The sequence below is a fragment of the Mus musculus genome, chromosome 8, assembly GCF_000001635.26.
Source record: "Mus musculus strain C57BL/6J chromosome 8, GRCm38.p6 C57BL/6J".
Classification (NCBI taxonomy): Eukaryota; Metazoa; Chordata; class Mammalia; order Rodentia; family Muridae; genus Mus; species Mus musculus.
In genome coordinates, this window is record NC_000074.6 from 68,959,736 (window position 1) to 68,977,991 (window position 18,256).

The following is an 18,256-nucleotide window of genomic DNA, read 5'->3' on the forward strand; positions in this document are numbered from 1 at the left end:
GAGGAAGACACTTGACATTGACCTCTGACCTCCATATGCTTGCATATACACATACATGCACATATGTTATATACACACATACAAACTAAAATGAACTACCATTCTATACCTAACATGTCAAAGATTTATAATTCTGCTGTGGGGCTTGAGAGGTAACTCAGTGGTTAAGAACACTGACTGCTCTTCCACAGAACCTGGGTTCAGTTCTCAGCACCCATATGGCTCACAACTCCCGTTACAGTAACTCTGACACCCTCTTCTGCAGGATCCTGCATGCATCACACAATTATGCACACAATTAAAAATTTTTAAAATAAGTAAATAATTTCTAAAAATGAAAACCTTTATAAAAGAATTTTGATGCTCTTAGTCTCAAAGAAGATGTAGAAAAGTTGAAACTATAATGCCACAGGTTAGATTAAATTTGTATGAAAAGACCACTTAAAATGTGTTCAGAGGCAGAGGCAGCAACATCTCCTGAATTCAGGTAGCCTAGTCTACAGAATCAATTCCAGGACAGCCAGAGATACAAAGAGAAACTCTGCCTCAAAACAAAACAAGACAAAACAAAACAACAAAACTAAACCAAATGCAAGGTGCAGAACACTATAGACAGCATGTGGACTGGCTTGTTATTTGTCAACTTGATACAAACCTAGACATCTCTGAGGGGACCACAATTTAGAAAACACCTCCATAAGATTAGCCTGTAGGTAAGAATGTGGGATATTTTCTTAATTAGTAATTGGTATAGGAAGGCACAGTCCACTGTAGGCAGTGACATCCCTAGGTTGGTCTAACACTTCTATTATGTTAATTGGGTCCAGAAGATTGCACAAGAATCTGAATGTAAAATGCTGAGGGTCCCTGTTCCCAGTTGATTTTGATTGGTAAATAAAGTTGCCAGGGGCCAATGACTGGCAAGGGGACCCCGAGGGGGAAAGAAGAAGAAAATGAACTGCCAGACCGGAAAAGGAGAAGAGCCAGGCCTGAGAAGTGCAGAAGAGAGAACATAGCAATCATGAAAGAGCCAGAGAAGAGCAGGCCCAGGGGTCCCACCATACTCCCACCCAAGTGAGTCTAGGGCAACAACAATGGAATATAGATTTTAGTAAGTAATAACTCAGGAATACCAGAGGGGAAGTCCAGTCATTGAGCCATACTAAAATATAAGGGTGTGTGTGTGTGTGTGTGTGTGTGTGTGTGTCTTTCATTTGGGAACCCAGAACACTGAGGTGGGCAGCAAGGAATGCATGCCACCACCAGGTTGACTTGAGCATAGTTAATTAGCAAGTGCAACAGGGTAGTCCTGAGTGGACAAGAAAGCAAGCCTTGAGGAGCAATCCAGTAAGCAGTGTTTCTTCATGCCTTCTGCAGCAGTCCCTGACTCTGGGTTCCTGCCTTGAGTTCCTGCCCTGACTTCCTTAGATAATGAACTACAAACCATAAGATGAAACAAACCCTTTTTGCCCCAAGTTGCACTGAGACATGCCTCTACTAGAATGCCATTACAAGCCTGCAAAACAATACTTCATAAAGCTTAGATAAACAACTCAAATTTTAAGTCATTATTTTCATTTGCTAACAATGGTGATTTCTAGGAAGGATGGGAAAGAAGAGGAGGGAGAAATAGAAGGAATGAAGAATGGCATGAAGCTTTGTCAGGTATTCGTAATGTCATAGCCTCAAAAAGAAAAAAATTTGAGGATGCTCTCAGCCAACCATTTGACTGAGCATGGGGCTCCCAATAAAGGAGTTAGAGAAAAGACCGAAGGAGTTGAAGGGGAGTGCAACCCCACATGAAGAACAACAATATCAACCAACCAGTCCCCCCAAGAGGTTCCAGGGACTAAGCCATCAGCAAAGGTGTACACATGGCTTCAGCTGCATAAGTTGCAGAGGATGGCCTTGGGAAGAGAGGTCCTTGGTCCTATGGAGGCTTGATAGATGCCCCAGTGTAGGGGAATCAAGGGCGGGGAGGTAGGAGTGGGTGGGTGGGTGGAGGAACACCCTCACAGAAACAGGGAGAGGGAAGATGGGATAGGGGTTTTCTGAGGGAGGGGATATGGGAAAGGGGATAACATTTGAAATGTAAATAAAGAAAATATCCAATTAAAAAAATGAGGAAAATATGGTGACATGTTAAGTGTCTCTTCAATGCAGTCATAGGCATGTGACCATTATTATTCTTTCTTGGTTTTATATAAATTCAAAAAAAATAGAAGAATAAAAGCAAAGAGTATTAGATAATATCAAAATATATATGATACCGATATATTTCATATCAAAGTGCAAAAAGAATTCAAAAGATAGGGCTGTGTCTTTTCTGCTTGATTTATTGTTTGTATGTGTAAGCTGTTGACAAAGATAGCTTTCCATGCGTTTGATATGATCAAGGGTTCCGGGAGCTGGGTAGGAATGGAATTTGGCAAAGAAGGAACAAATAATCCCTAAGCATGAGAGAGGGTGGATGTGCCAGGCCATCATGTGTTCTTTTGCTTTGACAGACATTCCAAAGCATGACTCAAACAAATACCTTCAACAACTGCTTGTTGCTGGCATCATTTTTCAATGTACTTACCTCTTTTTCATTGAACTTGGAAGATACAGAGGTATTACTAGAACCATCCACTACCTGGAATCAGATCTATGGTGAGATGAACACTGATCCAAGGCAGTGAGAGCTTATGAGACACAGAGGGAGAATCATCACCAAAGCCAGGAAAATCCAGATCTTAATCCAATCTTAACTATCTGTGAGGCATCTGTTAATATAATTTCATTGATGACATGAGCTTTTCTTCTACAAATTAAATGAAGGAATAAACTCAGCTACGCTCTAAGGTCATCTTGGTCATCAACATGCTATAACTAGCTACATCTTGGTGTTGTAACTTTTATACTCTAAATAAACCGTGCAAATCAACATATCTTACTTTCAAGCAATAAAAGAGAAAAAATTAGAGCCTAAAATTAAGCCATTATGGTTTTGCTTTTCTTTCATGTTTATTTATTTATTTTGTATGTGTGTGGTTACACAGGCCATGGTGCACGTGTAGAAGTCAGAGGACAACTCATGGGAGTTGGTTCTTCCCTTCCACCATATGAGTCTGGAGGATCTAATTTAGATTTATAATTTATAAAGACTCTCACAGGTGGGCCCTCCATTTCTGGATTGTAGTTTATTACATAGTCAAGTTGACAAACAAGAATGACCATCACAGTCCCTAAACATCCATCACCCTCTTCTTCCCTTTATGAGTATAACCCTCAAGTTTTAGCTAGGCAATTGGCTTTCTAGACTCTGATTTCTTTTCCCAAATTCTTTTTCAGCTAAAATGTAGGCTAAGAGTTAGCATACCTTCTAAATTTCATACTTTAAAATGGAAAATGGTCTGCGCTTTACTCTCTCCATACTCTCCTGCACACTGAGATGCAGATACTGTGCCAATGAGGCAGCCTTGATGTTGTGAGGTTTCAGTCCTTGAAGATCACCATGACGGGGAATCCAGGTCAGTAAAAGCCTGGGTAGCTTGATGACTCGGTGGAGAAGAGCCCTTTCCTCCCTGGACTTCAGACTGCGCAGAGATGTTACTCTTTGTTCCAGTAGCTCAGCCCCTGCTGCACTTAATACAATGACTGATAGGGGCTGAATTTTTGTTTGTTCGTTTTTTTGTTTATCCAAATAAGATTTCTCAGTGTAACTCTGCCTGTCCCGGAACTTGCTCTGTAGACCAGGCTGGCCTCAAACTCATAGAAAGCTGCTTTCCTCTGCTTCTCATGTATTGGGATTAAAGGTATGCATCACCACTGTCTGGCTAGGGGTTGAACTTTTTAACAGAGATCTAAAAGTAAGAAGAATTTTCATAAAGGATCTATGATGGTGTGGAAGCCTAGGATGAAATAATAACCTGAATCTGAACATGAACAAACTATGAGAAAAATACACACACAGGGACATTCTGCAAACTAACAGCAACAACAAAAATAAATGTATAACTGATATATGAGCAAATGAATCTAAAAATGGATGACTGACTCTCTTTATGCTTTAGATGTTGAAGCATAGAAAATATCTCTTTCAATATCATTTTACTAATATCTTAATAATAATAAAAATTTATTTTGATGATCAGTATAACATTAAGATATACTATCATCTGTTTATTATATATAGTCCAAAAATTACCTATAATTGGCATGACTTATCTTTTATTTTTAAAAGATTCATTTTAGTCTAATTAACTCACAAACTAACATTCCATTATGAAAGCCACTCAAATATCCGTGTGATTCCAAACTCTATGCATCTCGTGAACTAACTCTATCATCATCGGCGTGGCCACTCTGATGCTATGAAGCTTTGCTTAGGGTTTTACACTTTTACTCTCAATTACATTTTTGTTCACTTGTCCATGACCGAAGAAGAAAAAAAATGATTATAGAATTGAAACCATAAAAAATTAGCTTATATCTTCTTTCATGATGATAAATATAAAATATAGGTAAGTATTTAGGAAAATATTCTTAAGAATGAACACAAAATGCTTTTATATAAGATTGATTTACTTCACTGTATCACAATGTGGAAACCCTACTTGTCAAAAAAAAAAAATACATGTCCTGTCTGCTATTTTATAGAGTTCATCTATTCATACACTATATGACTCATTTAATGTATTGCTATAACTCACCTGACCCCTGTCATGGGACACACGGATACGCTAAAGGCAAAGATTATATGTATTTGGTTTATTGGCTTATTCCTAATGCCTATAACAATTTTAGCTTTTAGTAACCATTCAACTATATATGCTGAATTAATTAGGACTAGGCGATAAAGGTTAGTAGGGCATTGTGAGATTCTAAATCTTAGTGATAATCTTTAAGTCATACATCATGTTTGCTCAGTGGGCTTGAGAAAGGCCTAGTTTTGATCAAGAGTTCTGGAACTCTAGGTAAATCATATAACTTCACCCTTTCACTGAATCTTGAGAACTGCTCCGGTAAGAGAGTACCAAAACACTGATCATAGCCATAGGTTGCACAGACTCACCACGGCTCAGTTTCTTCACCTTTTATAGTGGATGAAGAAATTACCATACTTCCTGAAGTTGGCTTGGCCAACTTCAAATCCAAATGGTGGTTTGTGCCAACACTCTGATGCTGAGAGCCATTGATGCTGTTTATGAGATTACAGGGCTTGAGCAGACTCTGCCCATCACTCCACCAGTATCTGCATCACCTTTTACATTGCATGGTCCTGTAGACCTGGATTTTTCCCCAAATATTCACGCTCTCTGTCATATCCAGGCCTTCACACCTACTCCTACTGCCCAGAACAGCCTTGCCTTAATATGCTGTAAAACTCGGATTGTTGCTCATTGTGCACATCCCATCCTCTAAGGCACGCTCTTGAGGGAAGTTTCTCTAGCCTCACCCCTCATTTAGTACACAAGTAAGACAGACCTCCCTGTCATAGTAACCTTGACAGGAAGTGGCTTTGAAGAAAAACGCTTGCCTAAAGGTAGAAAAATGTTGGCATGATCTCATGTTTCTCTCTGGCCAGTGATTTCTCCCCACTGCCCTCTGGCTTGATCCCTATTCCCTGTGTAATAAGCAGATTGTCTTCTCTCCCCCCTCTAACAGCTGGTGTCATCTCTCTCAAGATTGCCTTCCAAGGCAGACACCCAAACTTCAAGGACTCACAGTCTGTACTTATACCGTCTTTCAGGCATCTGAGGTAATTAGTTACACACAGATTCCCTGGAAGCTGAGCTTTGTTGACTTTGAGGGGTCAGACTGACCGATGGGTGCAATAAGACTTATCTTCTACTGTGTTTATGAGAGTGAATCACAGGAATGGTAGCAACAAAGATAAATATGCTGCAGGGAAGAAGATGCAAACTAGAGGAGAGAGAAGCTGTCCTCCCCCAACACAACATAATACCAGATTATGTCACCTATCCCACAACTAGAATTTGTTGCCAGGTACTTGATCACACTGTCAACCCAGAGATTGTATTATTTACTGGGATGGAGGGGTGTTTCTAATTGTGGTGTGGCTCAGCCCTTAGCACACATCTTCAATCCTTCTAGCTGGAATATTGGCATGCCCTTAGCATATACCTTTAATTGCAAGCAATGAAGGTAAAGTTAGTTTGTAGAAGGTCTTACACGCTTTCTCGCGACCGGCCAGGAAGAACGCAACAAACCAGAATCTTCTGCGGCAAAACTTTATTGCTTACATCTTCAGGAGCAAGAGTGCAAGCCCCAAGCCCAAAAAACGAAAGCGAAACCCCGTCCCTCTTAAGGAGAGTTATCCTTAGCCTAGGACGTATCACTCCCTGATTGGCTGCAGCCCATGGCCGAGTTGTTGTCACGGGGAAGGCAGAGTACATGGGGTGGAGAACTACTCTTGGCACATGCGCAGATTATTTGTTTACCACTTAGAACACAGCTGTCAGCGCCATCTTGTAACGGCGAATGTGGGGGCGGCTTCCCACAGTTCCCCCTTTTCTATTAATAAGAGCAATAGGCCACCAATATTAATGAGAGTGGAGATAGAGGTCAAATCCCCAGTGTGCAGGTAAAGGAGCCGTACACATAACCTCCTTCCAGGCTCATCACCTAGAGGGGTCCTGGTCTGGTCCCGTGTTGTTTTTCCTGGAGGAAGGACACTTGAACACTCAACCTTCTTGAAAGATGACATGTCTCCCTAGAATAGGCTCATATATGCCGCAGAGCCCTTCTACTGCAGTGCTTAGCCGTGCAACTCTCTCAGGCTGCTGAAGCACACTCACTCTATTCCCATGCAATGAGACTAGCCTCGTGGTGTGCAAGAGCTGAGTGGCCAGCGACCTATTGCTTAAGCATAGATAACTATATATCAGGGGAAGCACCATGTTCTAGAGCTGCAAGTGCCTGGGCAATAACCACCTTGTCTCTCCTAGTTTGGGCCTTAAGCTTACAGACCAACCAGAGAAGCAACACTAATCCACAGCAAAGTGTATCTCCAAATAATATCAATCCCACCCATTCTTTAAAGAAGGAAAATGCTGAGGAGATCCAATTGGGTAATCCTTTGGTCAGGGACAGGTCCAAGCGCGTGGAGTTGACCTGAAGTCTCAATTCCCGAAGGATCTGTTCAAATTCAGCAGTCCAATTCTGTAACATATACTGAGAAAGACTTTTTGACAAATTAGCTGCCCTAGTAAATTTCTCATACTGAATGGAAGTAACACACAATCCCGGAAACTTTTGTTCACATCCCAGCTGAGTTATTTGCCATAATACATCTAGTTGTACCTGGACAAGATCTATGAGTTGATTAACCAGCATGAGACCACCCTGTATCATGACATTAGCTGAGGCCTGTTTATCTATGACTGTAGTCACTGAGGCTGACAAAGTGTTAATGGTGTCAGTCGTCTGGACCTGTCCAGACAGAGCCAAGGCTGTCTGAATCAAGGCCAAACCCAGTCCCTAGTTAGTGGTAAAAAGCAGGGGAATACTTGAGCATTATGCATCACCGGCATTGGGAGTGGAAATGTCGACATTATCTCCCAACGCTGCTCTCTCTTTGTTATTGACGCCCTGGACATCACCAAGACGAGGGACATCAGTATTCCCTTGGTCAGTCTGGATTTTTCGGGTGAGTCTTTCTGGTATCCAAAATGGGTTGTCTTCATTCTGTGGGAAAACACAAATAGCTCCCCTGGATCTTATCAAAATAGGATCCGGGCCATACCATTTATTATCAAGGACATTTTTCCATTTAACCATCTCATTGGGCCTATCTGGCTCTGAACAATGACGTTCAGCCGCAGTATGGCCATGAGCATCAATATTTTAAAAATTGAGTGTAAAGAGTGCCATAGATACAGACACTCTTGGTACTCGGGGTAGAGTCTCGACTCCCCTCTTCTGTTTTATAAGATAGGCTTTGAGGGTGCGATGCGCACGCTCAACAATACCCTGTCCTTGAGGGTTGTATGGAAGTCCAGTCAGGTGGGTCACGTCCATCTGACGGCAGAACTGCTGGAATTTTTGAGATGTATAAGCTGGTCCATTATCAGTCTTAAGGAGTTTGGGTTTCCCCCAGCACTCCATGCCTCAAGACAATGTTGAATCACATGTGAGGCTTTTTCTCCGGTTAACGGAGAAGCAAACATGATGCCAGAACATGTGTCAATGGACACATGGAGATATTGAAGTTTTCCAAAGGAAGAAACATGTGTAACATCCATTTGCCAGACCTGTAGAGGTCGAATACCGCGTGGGTTAATTCCCACATGAGGAACTGGCAAGAACTCACAGCAGCTTTGACATTGAGTAACAATGTCACGGGCTTCTTTTCTTGTCAAGGAGAAACGACTGCGTAATGTTTCAGCCGTCACATGAAAATTGTTATGAAAATTTCTTGCAGCCTCTACCGGGGATGATAGGGCAGCAGCCACCACTTTAGTGGCCTTATCTGCCAAATCATTTCCCAGAGCCATGGGGCCAGGTAGGCCTGAATGGGCTCTAACATGAGTAATATAAACAGGAAATCTTCTAGATAACAAAACTAATTGTATCTGCTGAAAAATATTGGCAACTCTACTGGAAGGCTTAATCACTCCAGCCACTTCTAAAAGATTTACTGCATTAACCACATAACAGGAATCTGACACAATATTTTAAGGGGTTCTAAAAAGGTTTTTAAAACTTCTAAAACCACTAAACATTTTACCACTTTTCTTGGGGCTATGGCCGCTCGGCACTCCTGTGTGGCTTGCTCATAAATGAGCTGTTCTACCAGAGGTGCGGCTTGCTCTGAATCTCCAAAAATACGCTCTGCTGCCTCTGTCATTCTGGCCACAAAATCTGAGAAGGACTCCTGAGGTCTCTGGACGATCTTTGTTAGTTGTCCAGTGGCTTCACCTGCGCGGGAGAGCGCCTTCCAGGCCCTAATAGCCGTGGAGGAAATTTGGGCATAAGCTCCCCAATGGTAGTTTGTTTGATCAGCAGAATAAGCTCCCTGACCCGTTAACAAGTCAAAAGTCCAATCTCTCTGCTCTGGAGTCAAAGCAGCTGCGTTTGCTCGGGCCTGCGCTTGTGCAGCCTCTTGCCAAAGAGCTCTCCATTCCATATATTTGCCCATACTAGGGAGAGCGGCTTTTACAATCGTTTGCCAGTCGGCAGGAGTTAGTGCCATGCCGGCAAGCCTGTCTAACTGCACCAAGGTAAAATTAGCATTGGTTCCATATTTACGGACCGACTCGGCAAGCTCTTTAATCTGCACATATTCTACCGGAGCGTGGACACGCCCACCCTCGGCTCCTTTAAAGACCGGAAATGCCTGTTGTATTTTCCTTTGTTCCTCTCTGGGAATGAATGAGTCTGCGCATTGCCTCTCTGCGCATTGTCTCTCTGCGCAGGGCTGACGCACTACGCAGGGCGGGGGCTCCGCATAGGGCGGAAGTGCACCTTGAAGCCGACTGCCCGGAGGCCAAGCAGCAAACTGGCCTTCGCCAGCCGCTTTTGGCTTTTTCCTTAACCAATTAGCTCGCATTTTATCTGGCTGGCACTTTTCTCTCTCATAACGAGCTGCTTCTTCCTCCCAGTCTGTTTCTTCAGAGGAGAATTCGTCATCTGATTCAGAGCTACTAAGAGCTGGCTCCTTGAGCTCATCTAGTGATGAGTATAGGCTCCTTCTCCTAGAGACCTCCGCTAATTGATTTTTTTTCTTTTCTTTTTTCTTTTCCTTCCTTCTAATCTCTCCCCAGGTATTCTTACCTGACCTTAACTTTTCCTCGGGTTCAAGACCCTTGGAAAGGCCTGTATACTTAGTTTGTGTACCATATTTCCTCTTTGCTCCTACTCTCTCTCCCCGCTTTACTTCTGATAGATTGCCCTGAATTTCATCCAGAATTTTCAGCCCTATCTTAATCACTTGATAACATGTGAAAAAGAACAAAAAGGCTCCTAACACTAGAAAAAGTTCAAGGCCAAACATACCTTGTAAAGCTATTTCCCACTTTACTTCTGATAGACTGTCTTGAATTTCGTTAGAAAGTTCAAGGCCAGGCGTACCTTGTAAAGCTATTTCCCACTTTACTTCTGATAGACTGTCTTGAATTTCGTTAGAAAGTTCAAGACCAGACTTACCTTGTAAAGCTGTACTCACTGGTACCCCTGTTCCCCAGCTGAAGAGTTCTGAATTCATGCAGTTGAATCCTTCTCAACAGTCTGTGTTGCGGGAACACTTTATTACCACCGTTCCCCAGCTGAAGAGTTCTGAATTCACGCAGTTGAATCCTTCTCAACAGTCTGTTTTATGGGAACACTTCATTAACATGACCCGCAGTTCTGGTTCCGGAATGAGGGATCTTCCTTGCGCCGGTGATGGTAACCGTCCTGGTTTTTCTCATCCCAGGATTTCTCGTCCCGGGTTTTCGGCACCAACTCTTACACGCTTTCTCGCGACCGGCCAGGAAGAACGCAACAAACCAGAATCTTCTGCGGCAAAACTTTATTGCTTACATCTTCAGGAGCAAGAGTGCAAGCCCCAAGCCCAAAAAACGAAAGCGAAACCCCGTCCCTCTTAAGGAGAGTTATCCTTTGCCTAGGACGTATCACTCCCTGATTGGCTGCAGCCCATGGCCGAGTTGTTGTGACGGGGAAGGCAGAGTACATGGGGTGGAGAACTACTCTTGGCACATGCGCAGATTATTTGTTTACCACTTAGAACACAGCTGTCAGCGCCATCTTGTAACGGCGAATGTGGGGGTGGCTTCCCACAAGAAGGAAGCACTCATGTTCGAAAGTGATGTCTAGTTGAGTGTCAGTCAAAGAGACTAATCTGAGAAAGATTCGACAGAATAGGAAATGCCCACTAGAAAAGAGAGGAAAGGGAAGCCACTTAAGGGGCAGTGCGGAGAGAGGAAGACGGAGGCAGTTTTATCAGGAGAGTTTTACAGAGACAGGTTGGAGAGAGAACAAGCTAGATACATGTGAAGATAGAATGAGTCAGAGAATGAAAAGGAGGCAGAAGATTAGAACAGATTGCCAAAGTTAGTATGAGGTCAAACAGAGCAGTTCAGAAGAGGCCAAGAGGAAAAGAGTTTGAGCCAAAACAATTGAGTTGACCATCAAGTCAGTGGTCAGAAAGAACAAGAAAGGGTAAGCTTATTTAGTAGCAAGGCTGAAACATTTTGGGCCTAGATTAGATTGTGCAGAGGCTAGAAAGTTCCAGGACTAGGCCTAGGTTAGCAGACTGAGATAGTAAGCCGCTGAGATGCTAATTGTTACAAGAGAATAAAGGATAGAATTCTTTAATCAGGACTTGTAGATAGTTCTAACATTTTTTCCAGGAAACAACTGATGAATTATACTAGTAGAATATATCATGTCAGAGGATATACCTATTTTATTTTATTTTATTTACTTATTTTGTTTGTTTTGTTTTGGGTTTTTTTGAAACAGAGTTTCTCTGTATAGCCCTGGCTATCATGGAGCTAGCCATCTGCAGCCTCTCTCTTACATGCAGCTTTCCTCAGCAGGTATTCAGTGGTTCCAGTATCTCCAAAATTTTGGGGGTTTCCTTGGCTCTTAGGTTTCACCTTCACAGCTTCATACACAGGGCACCTTTTCAGTAAACCATTCTGGGTACACATTATCTGCCTCAGCGTATCTTTGAAATCATGAAGAAGAGTCCATGTCCCTCTTGGCCTTTGTCTTCATGCAGCTTTAAGCTTCTTTAATCTCTTTTCTTCCACAGATGGGAGCACTAAAAATAAAAAAATAAAAAATAAAAGTCTTTTGTGGCATTTATTGTTCTTTTTAATTATGTACTTTGGTAAGAGTGGTGAACAATAACCATGTCAAAGCCTGGAATGCCTTCCTGCTTGGAAAGTCCCTCTGCCAAATACATCAGTCCATGACTTTTATATCCAGCCTCATTCAGGCTTTCAGATCAAGGGAAGAATGCATCCAATCCTCTGCCAAAATGTAACCTGAATGGCCTCTAGTCCAGTTCCCAACAGAAGCCTCTGAAACCTCATCAACTTATCCCCACAGTTTGCATTTCTGTCTGAACGTCCACTGGACTTGCCCGTCGAACTCAGCCTACCATACTCAAGGGCTCCTCTAGTCCAAAATTCCATTCTCTTTCTTATTCCTCCTACAAACTACCCCAAAGGTTCCAGAACATCTCTGTGGTGTTTGACACAACAAAGGCCCTGCTTCTTGGTACCAGGTTTCTATGTTCTTGACTTTTCTTGTTGTTGAGGAAAGGGTAAAAATACTGACAAAAGCAACCTGAGAGAGAAATGGTGTGTTTGGAGCACAGTTTGAGGGTACAGTCCATCATGGCGAGAATTCGCCAGTGGGACAGCTGGTCATAGTGCATCCTCAATCAGGAAGCAGAAGGTAATGAATACTGGTGCTCAGCGCACTTTCTCTTCTTATTCAGCAGGTAGAATGGTGCACCAACAGTTAAGGTGTGTCTTTCTACTTCAATTAACCTAATAGGTCATCCCTCACAAGCGTACCTAAAGGATTATCTTCTAAGTGATTCTAGGTCCTGTCAAGTTGATAATCAGTATTAAACACCACAGCAAAACATAACCATGTTATGTTTTCTATAAGATGGGGTCTACTTTCCTCCTTATGTAGTTTTCAGATTATTCCCAGTGGTGAATAGGTTCTTACTGACCTTAACAATACAACTAGAATAATATATTTAGGAATTTTCTATAAAAATTTTGGACAATAGCCTATTGGGTGTAATTCCAAATATAGTTGCATCATTTATGAGTAAATATGATACTTGTGCACACACATACACACACACACACACACCAAGTTCCAATGTAATTTCCCTGAGAAATGACCTTATGGGTAGTTCCCTACGACATGATCATTTGTGTGATGGTTTACATTGTTTGCTTAACATCTCAATAGTTTAATGACTATTCCATTTGTTATGCTTTGAATTTCAAATATGTTCTATGGACTCATTTGTTTGAACACTTGGTTCCCAGTGTGGGGGGTTGGGGGTAGAGTTTTGACAGTCTGTGGAACCTCGGACATGTAGTACTAGATGGAAAAAGCAAGTCATTAAATGTGAGCACTAACAACTGTAGATAACTCCGGTTGCTGTCTCCTTTCTCTGCTTCCTGGTCAGCTAATATGTGAGAAGCTGCTTTCATGTACACTCATTGCAGATGGAGCTGATCTGCTTTGATCCTCTGATGCCATAAGCCAAATACTTTCCACCTGCAACTTGCTTCTCTGTGTTATTCTGTCACAATATAAGATTTTGACTAATCTTTGAAAAGTGTTATTCACAAGGCTTTTGTGGAAAGAGTGCCATAGTGAGAAACTATGATAGAGAAAACAGGCATAAAACATAGAGGCAAGAAGAGAGCGTCAGAACCAGATCAAATTAAAGTAGTACTCCTTCCCTATTGTGTTGTACACAAACGAATCGAAGCACCGCACTCACAAATGCAGTTCTCTCACCAGGTGTTTTAGCCAGCTTTCTAGCGCAGTAACAGAATACCTGGCATGGGCTGTTTAGAAACAAAAGCTCATTGAGCTCACAGTCTTGGAGGATCAAAATCCAAAGGTAGGCAGGCCCCATTAGCTGGTCTGTAGTGATGGAAGTAGAGACGGGTACATCAGGGCTGGAGCACATGTCACATCTGGACCTAAAGCAAAGGGAGGCTGGGCCCACAATTGGTTTTCAAGGGCCCATTCCCAGTCCTAGGTCACTGGTCACTAGTTGCACCTGCTACAGGTTCTCTCGCCACCTTTGAGGGACTTTCAACCCATCAACCATAACAACAATAAAAATGAAAGGATTCTTATTTAGAAAGTTGTGAGATTTAAAAATAATGACCCAACTACATTTTGGAAAATGTTCACAGCTGTAATAGGATTTTCTTCAATGATAGAAATTGCCTCTTTTTCTCTACCTTATACAGTGAACATTGAGTATTTGCAATGAGTAGCTGAGGAATTAATGTTTAAATGAAATTTTATTTTATTTATGGGCTCATGAAGCTATTATGTTAGGCATCACAGGTCTACACTATGATCAATTTTCAATATGATACTCATTGGTAATGATTAATAATGGGAAGTTTGTATTCACTAACCCAAGATGATCTAAAACAAAACAAACAAAAAACAAAACAAAACAAGACCAAAATAATACAAAACAAACAAAAATTACTATAAAAAAACAAGGATCCTTATTAAAAATTTCTGAGATTGTTTTAAGAGATTTTTTTGTTGTTTTTTTTTGGTTTTGGGGGTTTTGGGGGGTTGTTTTGTTTGTTTGTTTGTTTGTTTGTTTTCAAGACAGGGTTTCTCTGTTTAGCCCTGGCTGTCCTGGAACTCACTTTGTAGACCAGGCTGGCCTCGAACTCAGAAATCCGCCTGCCTCTGCCTCCCAAGTGCTGGGATTAAAGGCGTGTGCCACCACCGCCTGGCTTAAGAGATCTTAAAGCTTATTTACTTAATAACATATAGCCAAGATCTTTCAGATTCTTACTGCATTGAATCTCTGGGTTCTTTTCCTCCTCAGAGAATAGAAGCTGTACAGGTCTCCTCCTCACTGCTGCCATATGCCAAACATGAAATAAGAAAGGGTCTTTCACTATATGAAGCCCAAGAAGAAGGAAAACCAAAGTGTGGATGCTTCAGTGCTTCTTAGAATGGAGAACAAAACACTCACAGGAGCAAGTATGGAGCACTGAAGGAAAAGGCCATCCCGAGACTGCCCCACCTGGGGATCCATCCCATATACAGTCATCAAACCTGGAAGCTATTGTGGATGCTGGAAAGGGTTTGCTGACAGGAGCCTGATATAGCTGTCTCCTGAGAGACACTGCCAAAGCCTAACAAATACAGAGGCAGATGCTTGCAGCCAACCATTGGACTGAGGCAGGGTCTCCGATGGAGGACTTGGAGAAGGTACTGAAGAAGCTGAAGGGGTTTGCAGCCCCATAGAGGGATCAACAGCATCAACAGGTCAAACCCCACCCACCCAGTCCCAGAGCTCCCAGGGACTGGGCCACCAACCAAAGAGTACACATGGAGGGACCCACGGCTCCAGCCACATATGTGGTAGAGGATGGCCTTGTTGTACATCAGTGGGAGGAGAGGCCCTTGGGCCTGAGGGTGTTCAATGCGTCAGTGTAGGGGGATGCCAGGGAGGGAAGACAGGAGTGGGTAGGGAAAGGAGCACTCTCATAGAGGCAGGGAGAAGGGGGATGGGATAGGAGGTTTCCGAAGGGGAGACTTGGAAAGTGGAAAACATTTGAAATGTAAATAAAGAAAATACAAGGGAAAAAAAAGAAAAGAAAAAAAAGAAAAAAAGAAAGGGTCTTTCAGAATTAGTCCAAGAATCATATATCTTCTAATACTGAAACCCTCAAGTTCCCAAACCTGTTTTAGAAAGCTCTTAAGATGTGGACACTTTGCTCCTTCTTAGAATTGGGAACAAAACACCCATGGAAGGAGTTACAGAGACAAAGATTGGAGCTGAGACGAAAGGATGGACCATCTAAAGACTGCCATCCCGGGGATCCATCCCATAATCAGCCCCCAAACGCTGACACCATTGCACACACTAGCAAGATGTTGCTGAAAGGACCCTGATATAGCTGTCTCTTGCGAGGTTATGCCGGGGCCTAGCAAACAACATAAGTGAAGGCTCACAGTCAGCTATTGGATGGATCACAGGGTCCCCAATGGAGGAGCTAGAGAAAGTACCCAAGGAGCTAAAGGGGTCTGCAACCCTATAGGTGGAACAACAATATGAACTAACCAGTACCCCCTGGAGCTCGTGTCTCTAGCTGCATATGTAGCAGAAAATGGCCTAGTCGGCCATCAGTGGAAAGAGAGGCCCATTGGTCTTGCAAACTTTATATGCCTCAGTACAGGGGAATGCCAGGGCCAAGAAGTGGGAGTGGGAGGGGGGAGGGGGGGAAGAGGGTTTGGGGGACTTATGGGGTAGCATTGGAAATCTAAATGAAGAAAATACCTAATTAATAAAAAAAAAAGTTCATCCCCCTCCCCCCAAAAAAGAAAGCCCTTAAGAGAGTATTGTTTTGGTTCTGAATCCAAAATGAGCAAGAGTGAGTCAGACCCTATATTCCCACACACTTGTTCACCTTGTCACCAAACACAAAACAGACACCAGACTCTTGAGTCCAGCCAAATACTGCGGCAGGAAGCTTCTCACATGTTTCCCAACAAGGATTCCATGCCAGTTTCTAAAAATACAAACCATTTTAGGCCAAGTAACCTTGGAGACCTCATAGTCTGAGAAACTTAGACTTCAATAGCTCTAATCCCTCTGAACTCCTGAAACTGTCCAGCTACGAAGGGATGGTTTTAATCATGAACATTCATTTGTTTACAGTTTGAAGACTTGATGAACCTGAATAATTAGGGTTAGTTTCAAAATGTGATTAAAATAGTAAACTAGAGATTAGTATACTTCATAATCAAGATGTGATGAATTAGAAATTTCCAACAATCCCAAATGGTTGCAAAAAACAATGGGAAATTAACCAGCACCTTGAGCAAGTATGGAAGTACAAGCAATATGCTGTGCTGAGTCGTTGTCTAAAATTGATACTGAGTAGTCCTAAGACTCCGATGAAATTGCCAGCGTTAGGCTATCATGTTGCCAGGATCTTAGGAATAAGCTAAAATGTCTGTACATTATATTGAGACAATGCAAACCTACTAAAGTGATTTTTTTTCTGTCTTGTCAGAGTTTAGAACTTTTACCCTCTGGTTCCCATTCAAGTGTTCTTCATTACATTAACATTATACATTAATGTATAATTTAATGTATACATTAACAGTATATATTAAACATTTGTCTGGTCTGTGGTATTCTATTGGTGACAAACCTCTATTTATGAAGAAGTTCTTTATTTGGTCCATGGTTTTTCAGTGGCCCCATAACTCAAAAGGAAGATCATCTGTTTGATTGGGTTGATAAATGCCTCAGTGATTAGCAAAGCACATTTCTGGGTGCCTTCCAGAGTTTCCACTGATAATTAGATAATTAGAGATCTAACATAATGAACAATACATAATAATGGATTCAAGTAGTCAATACACTCTTGAGAGCTGGTAGAACTACATACAAAATAAAAAATAAGTAAGTTACAAATGAAATAAAATGAACAAATCTGTTAGCAGTTGCTGAGACCAGCAAAATTGTTGGTGACTGTTATAGCTATTCTTGATTGTCAACCTCACTACAATCTAGAAATGAAGAGCACACCAGTGAGAGATTTTTTTCCTTGGTTTGAAGTGGGTAGATCCATTTCTAGTCTGGACTTAGGAGGCAGGAAGATACCTGCCTTTAATCTGGATCTTGAGGAAGGAGGACACACCTTTAATCTGTGCAACACATTCTACTGAAAGCCTACATAAGGACATGAAAGCCTATGTCTAAGGACATAGAAGGAGTAAGCTTTCTGCTCTTTGCCTGCTTGCTCTCACCTTGCTAGCAAGTCAATTTCTTCACTAGCGTTAGAAAACTCAGGAGCTGGGAGGTAGTGCCTGGGAAAGCCCATGATTGTGGTCACCCTTCCGTAATTTGCAGTAAGTACAGGGGACACAATGCTCCCTGAGAAAGCAGCTGTTTTCCTCCCTACTATAGTCTGACTAGCACAAGGAAAGATTATGTAAGAGGAAATGTGCTTTATCTATAACTGAGTTTATTAGTTTAGCAGATCTGTTGTTTAATAGACAACCATCCCGAAGACTCTATTTATCATACTGCCCCACGATCAGTGATCTGTTGAAACACTACTGAAGACCCTAAAAGACATCATACAGAAATACTTTGCAGCCCACAGTTTTGGAGGATTTGGTATAAGCATAAGAATCAAAGACCAGTGTTCACTGCCTGAGTCTATGAACCGACTTCCTTGAAGCTACACAGAGTGTGACCCTGGAGGCATCATGGACAGTAACATGACTCCCAGGCAAGTTATATTTTATGTAGGGGATGCCAAAAGTCAAAACTGGAAGATGGAATTTTGCCATTGAGGTCACAGGTCAAAAGAGGAGCTAGAAACAAATAAGGAAAATGGTAATAATGAAAGTACCTTGACCTTGCTGAATGCCAGGAGGAACTATTCACACAACACACTGTATAAATGATGCCCAGTTGAGCTGAGATGTGTATAACCAATACTCCTTTAGATAGTAAAATAAAATTGTTAAATGATAG

General features: G+C 42.0%; 1 long non-coding RNA gene across 2 annotated transcripts in view; it reads right to left on the reverse strand.

Moving 5' to 3' along the window:
- Positions 1 to 10,713: 10,713 nt before the first annotated feature.
- The window catches only part of Gm33103, a 32,035-nt gene continuing 24,492 nt past the window's right edge, over positions 10,714 to 18,256 (reverse strand). The window contains exon 3 of one of the 2 annotated variants that reach the window (XR_379064.3): positions 10,714 to 11,773. This is a non-coding gene — a long non-coding RNA (predicted gene, 33103). The remainder of the gene's footprint in view (positions 11,774 to 18,256) is intronic. The other variant, XR_870485.2, reaches the window with a different exon arrangement.